The sequence below is a fragment of the Cottoperca gobio genome, unplaced genomic scaffold (assembly GCF_900634415.1).
Source record: "Cottoperca gobio unplaced genomic scaffold, fCotGob3.1 fCotGob3_172arrow_ctg1, whole genome shotgun sequence".
NCBI classification, from domain to species: Eukaryota; Metazoa; Chordata; class Actinopteri; order Perciformes; family Bovichtidae; genus Cottoperca; species Cottoperca gobio.
Window position 1 is genome coordinate 199,375 of NW_021166821.1, and position 12,158 is coordinate 211,532.

General features: G+C 40.1%; 1 long non-coding RNA gene across 1 annotated transcript in view; it reads right to left on the minus strand.

The window, feature by feature from the left end:
• The window catches only part of LOC115004714 (uncharacterized), a 73,131-nt gene extending 68,434 nt beyond the window's left edge, over positions 1-4,697 (minus strand). The window contains exons 1-2 of the long non-coding RNA XR_003831875.1: positions 4,270-4,697; positions 3,635-3,694 (exon numbers count right to left, since the gene is read on the minus strand). This is a non-coding gene — a long non-coding RNA (uncharacterized LOC115004714). The remainder of the gene's footprint in view (positions 1-3,634; positions 3,695-4,269) is intronic.
• Between the last annotated feature and the right edge of the window lie 7,461 nt (positions 4,698-12,158).

Below are 12,158 nucleotides of genomic sequence, written 5' to 3' on the forward strand. Positions count from 1 at the left end.
TCCATTCTTCTTCAAGGGCCAGAAACACACGGCCATCAAGGATAAAGGAGTCGATGTGGTGTTGTGGAGAGACCTTGGATGTGAATGCACGAGCAGAGTAAACGCTGCAGTCAAACTCATGAATGCATCGCCATCTATTTTATTTTCTAATCATTCCTGATTTGCATTTACATCCGTCAACTTGCAGCGAGCCGGTTTCCTCCTCCTGATAACCACTGGCTGTTCTGTTATTAGAAACGTGTTCTTACTCACAACATGGACGCTGAAGACTGCGCTCCACACTCAGAGCTCCCAAATTAAATCCTCCTGCAGATGCTTTTATTTACATTTCCTCTCCACGTCTGTCACAGGAAATAAAAACTTCCATCAAACTGTGACCATCAAATGACCTCCAGGCTTCATCGCGGCCAGGAGACATTTTCCCAAAATGGTAAACACGAGTGCAGTTATCTAATTATTTCTGATAAACACTCGCTTTCTGAGCAGCTTAAAGTTCAAGGAGAGTTTATTTCGGTTGCATAACAGCCCCAAATTGTGCTTCGTTTGAGCCAAAATCATGGTTAAAGCTCCGCTAAGAGAAACTCAAGGACTGAAGCGCTTTGTATTTGTGCAGAGAGAAATAGTGAGGGGTCATTTTTGCAGCTAAAAAGCAGAATAAATCAGTGTGGTGATTAAAAACACCGCCGTGCAGTCGGTGCTGACTGGGCTTTCTGTCTCTCTTTTCCCTGCCACCCCTCCCCCCGCCTCCAAACCAAAAACAGCATCAAAGCAATCAAAATGGTAATGTTAGGCATGAATGGGGCCCATCCCCCCCTCCTCCACCTCCTCCTCCTGCATGAAACTCTGCAGACTTTTTCCCTCTCCATGTTAGAGGGGGGGGGGGAGAAACCACCCCCCTTTTCTCTCTCAAAATGGAAGCTTCCACTACAAAACTGAAAGCAGAAGAAGAGGAAAATAGACACTACAACACAAATTTAGATTCAGCATTCAGAGCCAGCGTCATCACTAGAAACTGGATGAACAGCTGGATGTGTGTGTGTGTGTGTGTGTGTGTGTTTTTACATGCAGCAAGTTTAATAACTGCAACAAATCAAATCTCAGAACCTGCAGGAAACTGGATCGATTAAAGCCAAGCAGAGGTAGAAAACAAGCCTCTGATCATTCAAATACAACACAGCAGAACGAGGAGATAAATAATAAAAAGAATCGACCTATTTTCCCTGAATTCTTCTTCTTGCTGAGCCGTGTATTATTGTATATTATGAACACCTACTATATCCAATTAAAGCATGAAATAAAAGCTAAATAGTGGCTCTGTTATCCTTCACTTTAGTCAAAGCCTGCATGCATGTGTTGGTCTGTGTTGGTGTCGTCTACTACACCAAACTCAAGTTCCTTTTGTTCCGTTTTAACCTGTGGATTCACGCTGTAACCAGGAGTAACAGCAGAAACGCACAAGTCATTTTGAAGTTGTGTGGTGGCATGCTCCATTATTCAAAAAAGGAAATCCCACTTTGTTTATTTAACTGAGTTCACAGAAGAGCTGTTGAAGATAAATATCAGCCCAAATGAAAAGTCTTTCTTTAGGAGTCATACAAAGACGCTACGTTCAAATATACGTTATGATTTACACGTTATCTCTTAAATTGAGCAAAATGTTAATATAGAGTCTGGAAAGTAGTCAGGCCGGCAGACTCACAGAAGATCTGTTAAAAGTTACACATCAGCTGAAATGAAAAGTCTTTCTTTAGGGGGTCAAACAAAGCCACACGTTGTGAGTTATAAGTTATCTGCTAAATTGAGCAATATGTTAAAAAAAAGTCTTGAAAGTCACTGAACTCAAACTCACAGAAGAGCCGTTAAAGTAAAATATCAGCCGAAATGAAAAGTCTTTCTTTAGGGAGTCATACAAAGCCACACTTTATGATTTACATTAGGATTTATACATTATCTGTTCAATTGAGCAAAATGTTAATGAGGTCTGGCCAGCAGTCGCTGAACCCCAACTGCAGAGTATGGATTTAACTTTGTTCCCAGAAGAGCTGTTAAAGTTATGTTTCAGAAAACAAAGCCATATATCAGGAGCTAAACTGCATCTGTTAAATTGAGCAATATGTTAAACGGGTCTGGAAAGTAGTAAGACCACGGTCACTGAACTCACAGAACAGCTGTTAAAGTTAAATATCAGACACAATGAAAAGTATTTCTTGAGGGAGTCATACAAAGCCACATGTTATGATTTATACATTATCTGTTAAATTGAGCAATATATTAATGGAGTCTGGAAAGACACTGAACTTTTACTCACAGAAGAGCTGTTAAAGTTAGATACCAGCCGAAATGAAAAGTCATACGAAGCCATACATTATGATTTACACTTTGGATTTATATATAATCTGGTAAACTGAGCGAAATGTTAACAGAGTCTGGAATGTAATTAATGAACTTCAAACAGAGTGTGTATTAAACTTTGTTCCCAGTTTAAGTTAAATATCAGCCGAAATGAAAACTATTTCTTTAGGCAGTCATACAAAGTTAAAAGTTGTATTTACGTAATGCTTTACACGGTATATGTTAAATTGAGAAAAATGTTAATGGGGGCTGGAATGTAGTCACTGAACTCCAACTCAAGAATGTGTTTTTAACTTTGTTCCTAGAAGAGCTGTTAAAGTTAAATATCAGCCGAAATGAAAAGTGTTTCTTTAGGAAGTCATACAAAGCCACACGTTGTGATTAACATGATGCTTTAGAAATGTTCTGTTAAATTGAGCAAAATGTTAACGGAGTCTGGAAGGTAGTAAGGCCGGCAGTCACTGAACTCCAACTCCACAGTGGGTATTTTTGAGCAACGGGCCTTCAAGCCAGTTAGGCTTTTGTTTCCGGGATAACGGGCCGGTTACTGTGGGCTTTGGGACATTTATCGGAACTATTGTGGTTTCGGAACAATGGGCCTTCGGACCAGTCCCCGCTGTTAGTCGGGGCTGGGACCGACCGGCGGGGCGGTGCAAGCAGGCAGCAGCAAGGAGCCAGAGCAGCCGGAGAGGAGAGGAGCTGGCCGCGGTGCTGAAGCAGCAGCCGGCCTCCCTCTCCCTCAGCATCCCGCCAGCCCTGCTGCTCCCCGGCTCCATCTTCATCTTCATCGCTTCAAAGTTAATATAACACCGTTTGCTAGCTACAAAAGATAGTAAGAAAAAAAGTGAAAGTGGGCGAATCAAATGCACCGCTGTGGTCACGTGACCCGGGAAGAAATAATACAAGTATAAAGTAACAAAACCGCAAGAAAAGACGTTAAAAAGAAACTCCACAACGACACCAACGGTTCTTTAACCCACACAACTTCAACAATAACGTCCACAGAGAAAGTGTGAGCGGAGAGTTGAAGCTAGCTCCTTCATTAGCTCTTTACTCTCCACAAACATGTCGACAAAATGGACGCTAACATTTTTACACAACTTTGAGTCTCCGAGACAAGAAGCAGAGGTTAAAGCTAGCTTGTGCAACACAGTGAAATAAAACAGAGAAGGGGAGGGGGTTCACTTTTATACAAGCCACCATGTTTGTTGTGGCTAGTTTAAGCTTCCACGACGGGGCACAAGAAGATGGGCAGAAAAAGAGGAAACATATCGGAGCTTACTTGTTTATCGCTTAGGGCTGTTATTCTCCTGTCGTGCAGCTGTCTCTTAAGCTCTCCATCCTATATCAAATAAACATAAACGAGCATTATTTTTACACACACAACAATGAAAGTATTTTTCCAGCAAAGTCACGATGAAAAAAAATTTCTGATTTATGCTGATAAAGTTTCAGGCACACTCCCTCGTTATCGCCTCGAAGAAGCTTCCAGGGAAATATATATATATTATTATTATTTTTTACCTGTGGGTCTTGCTTCATCTGTGCAACTAGTTTTGTAAAACGATGGAGGATGGAGGAGCAAAGTTTAGTATGTAAAAGGGAGGAACAAAGCGGGGATGAGAGCCACAGCAGCAGCAGCAGCAGCGACTCTTTGCACCTCATAAATATTCAGGTCGCGTCCTGATCGCCACCACCGCATTATTATCACTCCAAAAAATATTGTTGCTTCGGCGAAAACACCCGTGACAATTAGCTTAAAAAGTACAGTGTAAAGTGCACTTAAATGAGACTTGTCAGTGGTCGTTGTGTCGACATTATGTAGTTATCCCTCGCAGTGTTAAACCTCTCATCCCTTCAGATTCCCCCCAGCTCTCACTCACTTGCTCATATAGAATAACACGATGTTTCATTTACCTGATGACATTGGATTTCTACTTTCAACGCCTCTTGCAGGCCTTGTAGTTCCATGTTCCGACCGGAAAAGCACTTTTATCCCACTTTCGACGCGGCCGATACGAAGTTTAAGTGAATTAAAAGATTTTTTTAAAGCGACAATAACAATTGAAAGAAAGAGAACTACTCAGGCTGCAAAAAGCAAGTTCTCGCTTCTTTTTACAAGGCTAGGACTCATCACACACTTTCCGCCCGTCTTCAAAAGTGCTCCAAACCCGGCGGAAAGAGCTCAGGCCCCGGTCGGGTCCTGTCCAGATTAACGGCCGAACGTCGAGGGGTCCAACGGGGAGCGGGTTATCTTTTCTTTCGGTAATTTTAAGTTGAAAAACGGGGACTATATTTTGTCCGAGTCCGCGGTTTGATTTCACTTTGCCTGGGGAAAAGTTGCGCTTCGGCTGTCAATGGTAATTCTGAAGTTCCCGGATGGAGTATGAGAGACATGCGCAGTGAGGCGGCCGGGGGGGGAGCTACAACTACTTCAAGTGTGTTTATAATAAATAAATAACATATTTATAAATAATTAAACAAATAGTAAATAAATATAAAATAAAATAAGAAAATATAAATAACACGAGAAACATAAAGTAAAATATATAATATATAATAAAACAGATACATATTCATATTAATAAATCATATTTATTTTTATTTAAATAAATATTACAATAAAAATAAAATATAGAAAATACAATAATATTAATCAAAATAAATAGTATGTATTTATATATACACAAAACACTTATTAAGAAAATAATTAAGAAAAAAATATATAAAGTATAAAATACCAAATATTATTGATAAATACATAATACATTTACTTATATAGCACTTTTTATAACAGATTTTATGAAGGGCTACACAACACAATAAAAGGAGATAGGGGCTGAATTATTTTCATAATACTTAATACATTTCATCGACTTATCGTTTTTAGGCCATAAAATTGCTATAAAAGGGCTGTAAGTAAGAATCGTTTGCATTTTTAACACATTTTCTTGATTAATCGCGTTTAGTCTATAAATGTCATGAAATAGTGCAAAATACAAATTTCTATGTTCTTTTTTGACCTTCAGTTTTTCCACCTATTCATTTACATTAAGGCTACAGACTTTTGATATAACTTCTGATTATTCTTCAGCTAGTTTAGAAGTAATTTAGTTGTAACCTAGAAAAGGCCGTGGTTACACATCTAACATGATTCATCTCCAGCATTAACAAGAAGAGTAAACATGGCAGCCACATCCCATCACAACTAAGTGAGACAGACCAGGACAATGTGGGGATCAGACCATATCAAAATATGTCGATACACATGAAGCCTCCAACCACATCTTGTATGGTTCTTCAAACACAAAGAGGCCAAAATATGGCAGTTTGTTCCCAGAAATCCAGCCTCTTTCCCCCCCATGTCTGTTAGCCTGACCCCCGCCACCTCCTCCTCCTCCTCCCGCCCCTTTGGACACAAGACGCGCCGCTACTGGTCGAAGCTGCTGGTGGGCGGGAAGAGTCAACCAATCAGGAGTTGTGAGCCTTGAAGGACATCGCTGGGAACCAATTAGAAGAAGGAAGGGGGTCTCAGAAGAGTATGTGATCGGAGAGTTGATGAAGAGCAGAGATGGCAGTTCAATTTATTGTTAACTCGACAGCGAACAACTTCACCGCAGTTTAAACCACAAACGTGAACCTAAAATGGCGGTTACGTGTGTGTTTTTAAGTGGACATAGATAGTGAAGCCGACATTTTTGACATAGCAGAGTAGCACCATGGACAGAGGCAGCTTCTGTCGACGCTGCTGTGGAGCTTTTTGTTCATGTCGGCGGTCCCACTAACCTTCACTCCATTTTGTTTAACAACACAACACTTACGGGGGATTTCCTCAAACCAACATACATTAACACAGGCACAATTGTACATAAAAGCTGACAGTAAAAGTTGTTTGTAGTCAGCTTGCAGCGTTGACAGAAAGTAGTCCCGCTCCCTCCCTCCCTCCGGAGCCTGCCTGCCCGCTGTAACCCTCCCCCACCCGGCCAGGTCTGCTGCTACATCAGCTGCTACTTTTCATTTCACGGCTCAGCGGTGAAACTCTTCAAGTCCCCTCTGCCTGTCTGTCTGTCTGTCTGCCTGCCTGTCTGTCTGTCTGCCTGCCTGCCTGTCTGCCTGTCTGTCTGTCTGCCTGCCTGTCTGCCTGTCTGTCTGCCTGCCTGCCTGTCTGTCTGTCTGTCTGCCTGCCTGTCTGCCTGCCTGTCTGTCTGTGGAGGCTTTTACATCCCAAGCTGCTCCCAGTTTTTAAGCTGTTTGCTCTGAATGGACACAGACTTCAGATTTACTGTAGCTGCTGCTGTGGGTTTTTATTATCATCTTTTGGCTGCATGTCTGCAGGGCCGTAGCCAGCATTTTAAACTGGAGGGAGGTCAATCCAAGCCTCCCCATCCCCAATGTACCCCCCACCCCCTGTATTACTTTAATCATTTGGATTATATGGTCTGTCCAATTAGTTCAAGTTTAAACGCACAATGTCATTTTCTGCCGCTTTCATTCAAAGCAATAGTAAAAGCTGGAGTTTGGTGTGTTGGTGCAGCAGAGGTGCATCATGGGAGTTTGGTATGGTGGTGCAGCAGAGGTGCATCATGGGGGTTTGTCTCTCCTCTGATTCAAAGGTTAAACATCAGAGTTTCTCCTGCACGCTGTTCGGCTGCCGCTAACGTTTGTTCAGCTTGTTTCTCTGAGAACTTAAGATCCAGACGTTCAGGACTAAAATCCTTCATCCGTCAAATATAGAGTTAAAAACACCAGGATGTGGAAAGTGTCTTAAAACTGGAGAAACAGTTTATGAAGCTTCTGCAGACAAACACAACGCTGACGCTGCTCAGAGGGGAGACGACGCCATGACAGGAGAGAGAGGAAACGTTACCTTCAGGGACATTACACATGTCTCTGTCTCACTACATATACAACACAGGACTGATGACACCATGACAGGAGAGAGAGGAAACGTTACCTTCAGGAACATTACACATGTCTCTGTCTCACTACATATACAACACAGGACTGATGACACCATGACAGGAGAGAGGAAACGTTACCTTCAGGAACATTACACATGTCTCTGTCTCACTACATATACAACACAGGACTGATGACACCATGACAGGAGAGAGGAAACGTTACCTTCAGGGACATTACACATGTCTCTGTCTCACTACATATACAACACAGGACTGATGACACCATGACAGGAGAGAGGAAACGTTACCTTCAGGGACATTACACATGTCTCTGTCTCACTACATCTGATTATACACACATTACAATGTGTGTATGTTGCTCCAGGTAAGATACTTTTCTGTAGATTAATTCTCATTCCTTCTCAACTATCAGGATTTAAAGTCCGAGGAAGACGTGCAGCAACTCCACCAGATTTCCTATCAGCTGGACGTTAGTTTCATTTTGTCGTGCACCTCGGGCCAGGCCATCTGTCAGTTCTGGCAGAACCTAGTGAAGCCTGGCCGGTCCTGAACGCAGCCCGGGTCGTCACTCACAGGAAAATGTTTAACGAGGAATATTTGGGAAAACAAACACCGTGCAGCAGGCTGCTCTGCTGGCAAACAGTGTCAGAGCTTTTATTTTGGTGGTTTATGAGGGAGGCGTTAGTTGGCTGAAAGAAAGCAACTGATGTCCCTGAATGCAACACCTAAAGATTGAGTAAACTACTAACAAACAACAGGTCAATTATATTTAATCAGTTTTAATTTAATAAAACTAAACTAATTTAATATCCTCGAGAGGAGAACACCTTTATGAAAAATACAATCATTAATAAGCTAAATGTAAGAGTCTGTTTTCATGTCAGTTATCACAAAGTGCAAAGAATAATAATAATAATAATAATAATAATAATAATAATAATAATAATAATAATAATAATAATAATAATAATAATAATAATAATAAATTCAGATTTTCTCATTTGTTTGTTGAATTCTTTTGTAAAAAATAAAAATAATATCTGTATTTCGTATTTAGTATCTGTAATAATATTTGTAATAAAAACAATGATAATAATAAGGAATTATCACGGTATGGACGGTCGTGTTCAAACTTTTTCTCCTCAGATTCTGATCTGATCAGTCAATCAAGTATTATTATATTTCCTATATAATATTAAATGTTAACGACCAAAAACAACTTCCAGTATTATTTGTAAACTCTTTACTGCCTCACGAGGGATATTTGTGGCTTTTTAAGTCAACACTGTAAAAAATAATCCTTAACTCAGCTTGTTTCTCTGATCACTTCATTTATTAAGATTTTTGTCCAACGTTTTGTTGAGCTTCTGATATTTGAGGAGTTTTCAGTAGGTTGTTGCACTACGACTTATATTTGATCAAATTTATTTTAGTCTAGTCTTTTTATATATTATTTTATATATTAAATATTTAGGTTTTGTGGTTTTTAGTAGGCTCTAAGTGCACTAACAATATTATTATTATTATTATTATTAATAATAATAATATTATTGTTAGTGTTATTTTTAGTATTATTTACTTTATTATCTACATTTTTGACATTTATTTTCTGTTGAATTATATCTAAAGTTCAAGAAAATCCACAGTAAAATAATTTATTTTTAAGCTTCATAAATATGTGTTGAGTAATTAAAATATCGTGACCTCATTATCCACAAATATAATTGTGATTAGGATTTTTGCTAAAGACCACCAAGATCTAAAAAGTGTATGTAATGTGCTGAGTATTGAAGACATGTGGGATAATGTACGTACTAACCCTTTACCCTCCTCATGAGTTCACTCCCCTCTGTGTATTTTGCATTGTGAATATGAAGCAGTTAAACGTGGCCGAGTCTCAGCACAGACACTCCATCACTGAAGTGGTGCTCTGACATTTTTATTTGCTCTTCCAAATGGATGATTTGGCAAACGAAACGCGCCGCACGGTGCAGACGAAGCACGAGCCCAGAACGTATCCTTCGTCGCTGATGAAAAGATACTCTGACATTTCTAAGGAGTGTCTTTGGGCTTATGAGAGGTCGGCACAAATGTCAGTCGAGTGCAGGCCGATCTGGCAGCAGAGGAGTTGTTGTGTCTCTTTGTAGTTGTTTTGTGTCTCTTTGTAGTCGTGTTGTGTCTCTTTGTAGTCGTGTTGTGTCTCTTTGTAGTCGTGTTGTGTCTCTTTGTAGTCGTGTTGTGTCTCTTTGTAGTCATGTTGTGTCTCTTTGTAGTCGTGTCTCTTTCTAGTCGTGTTGTGTCTCTTTGTAGTCATGTTGTGTCTCTTTGTAGTCGTGTTGTGTCTCTTTGTAGTCGTGTTGTGTCTCTTTGTAGTCGTGTTGTGTCTCTTTGTAGTCGTTATGTGTGTCTTTGTAGTCATTTTGTGTCTCTTTGTAGTCATTTTGTGTCTCTTTGTAGTCATGTTATGTCTCTTTGTAGTCATGTTGTGCCTCTTTGTAGTCGTGTCTCTTTGTAGTCGTGTTGTGTCTCTTTGTAGTCGTTTTGTGTGTCTTTGTAGTCATTTTGTGTCTCTTTGTAGTCGTTTTGTGTCTCTTTGTAGTCGTGTTGTGTCTCTTTGTAGTCGTGTTGTGTCTCTTTGTAGTCGTGTTGTGTCTCTTTGTAGTCATTTTGTGTCTTTTTGCAGTCGTTTTGTGTCTCTTTGTAGTCGTGTTGTGTCTCTTTGTAGTCGTGTTGTGTCTCTTTGTAGTCGTTATGTGTGTCTTTGTAGTCATTTTGTGTCTCTTTGTAGTCATTTTGTGTCTCTTTGTAGTCATGTTATGTCTCTTTGTAGTCGTATTGTGTCTCTTTGTAGTCATGTTATGTCTCTTTGTAGTCGTGTTGTGTCTCTTTGTAGTCATGTTGTGCCTCTTTGTAGTCGTTTTGTGCCTCTTTGTAGTCGTTTTGTGTCTCTTTGTAGTCGTCTTGTGTCTCTTTGTAGTCGTGTTGTGTCTCTTTGTAGTCATTTTGTGTCTCTTTGTAGTCGTGTTGTGTCTCTTTGTAGTCGTGTTGTGTCTCTTTGTAGTCGTTATGTGTGTCTTTGTAGTCATTTTGTGTCTCTTTGTAGTCATTTTGTGTCTCTTTGTAGTCATGTTATGTCTCTTTGTAGTCATGTTATGTCTCTTTGTAGTCGTGTTGTGTCTCTTTGTAGTCATGTTATGTCTCTTTGTAGTCGTGTTGTGTCTCTTTGTAGTCATGTTGTGCCTCTTTGTAGTCATGTTGTGTCTCTTTGTAGTCATGTTGTGCCTCTTTGTAGTCATGTTATGTCTCTTTGTAGTCGTGTTGTATATCTTTTTAGTCGTGTTGTGTCTCTTTGTAGTCGTGTTGTGTCTCTTTGTAGTCGTTTCGTGTGTGAGTATTACACTGAGTATACAGTAATACCTGTATATGTGGCATTTGATGACGGAGGCTTTCGCCTGCTGCTCTGTGAGTAACTGTTGCTGAGGCTGTGACCCAGTTCTCTCTCAGAGCTTCTTCTCTTCAGCAGTAAATAAACACAAGTTATTTTTTACAGCGAGTGGTCTCGGCTCAGTCTCTGGCTCCAAGCCGAGCAACACATAACAGCACAAAGCAACCGCTCTGCTGTTGAAGGAAGTGAACAGAAATAAGGCGGCTGCAGTCCTATTCTGCTGCTGTGAATGAGAGAAATATCTTTTGTTCAGCTGGAAACGGTCATGTGGAGATAATATGCCGACATAATAATGATGCGCAGGGTTTCTGTGTGTCAGAGACATGCAGCAGAGCCGCCAGCACTGAAGGATATCTCGTGCTCTTTTTGTTTTGTAGATTTCTTTTGAAGAAGCTGCAAAGAATAAAAGTGTCTCTCATGTAAACGAACGTGGAGCAGCATGTGATTAGATGCCTACGAGCTGCAAAGCAATAATTACCAGCAGGCCTGAGGGGCCCGACAAGCTAACATTTAACAATTATGTTTGAGTTCCTCTGTATTATTACCAACATGACCACAAACAAGTGGCGTTATTGGTGTAAAATGATTGTTAAAATGCAAATCAGCACTTAAAACCATTAAATGAACACACAAATCATGAGAAATTAACATTCAATTAGATAATTAGTGCTTGAAAAAGACCAAGCGTTGGACAAACTGCAGTTTTCCTGGAGAAATTGTTGTGCTGAAGTTGCAGTACAAAGTTGAAAGAGAGCAAATAAAACAAATATAAACAATAAGCATTATTACTGAAAATCAAGTGAACACAATGCCAGAAAAGTAAACAGGTTGAAAACCTTCAGGTAAAGAAAAGGAAAGTTTTGGGTTGAAACAATTACAAGTACTCAAGAAAACATATATATATACATATATGGAAAAGGGACTGCTTTTATATAGCGCTTTTCCAATCTTTACAATCACTCAAAGTGCTTTACAACACATGTCATTCACCCATTCACACAGTCAGAGGCTCCATACAAGGTGCACTTCAGCTCTTCAGTAGTGTAACCAGTCATACACTCTCACACACACACACACACACACACACACACACACACACACACCTGGTTCAGTATCTTGCCCAAGGACACTTTGACATGCTGACTGCAGGGGCTGGGGATTAAACCACCAACCTTCCAACCGGTGGACGACCACTCTACCTCCTGAGCCACAGCCAGCCTATATATATATATATATATATATATACACATATATTTTTAGCATGGCTAAGCTACTTGCTATTTAATCAGCTGAGCATGAAGCTAACGTAACATTAGCATGGCTAAGCTACTTGCTATTTAATCAGCTGAGCATGAAGCTAACGTAGCATTAGCATGGCTAAGCTATCAGCCATTCAAAGTGAAGGTTGCATAGTAAACTATTAGCATGGCTAGGCTACT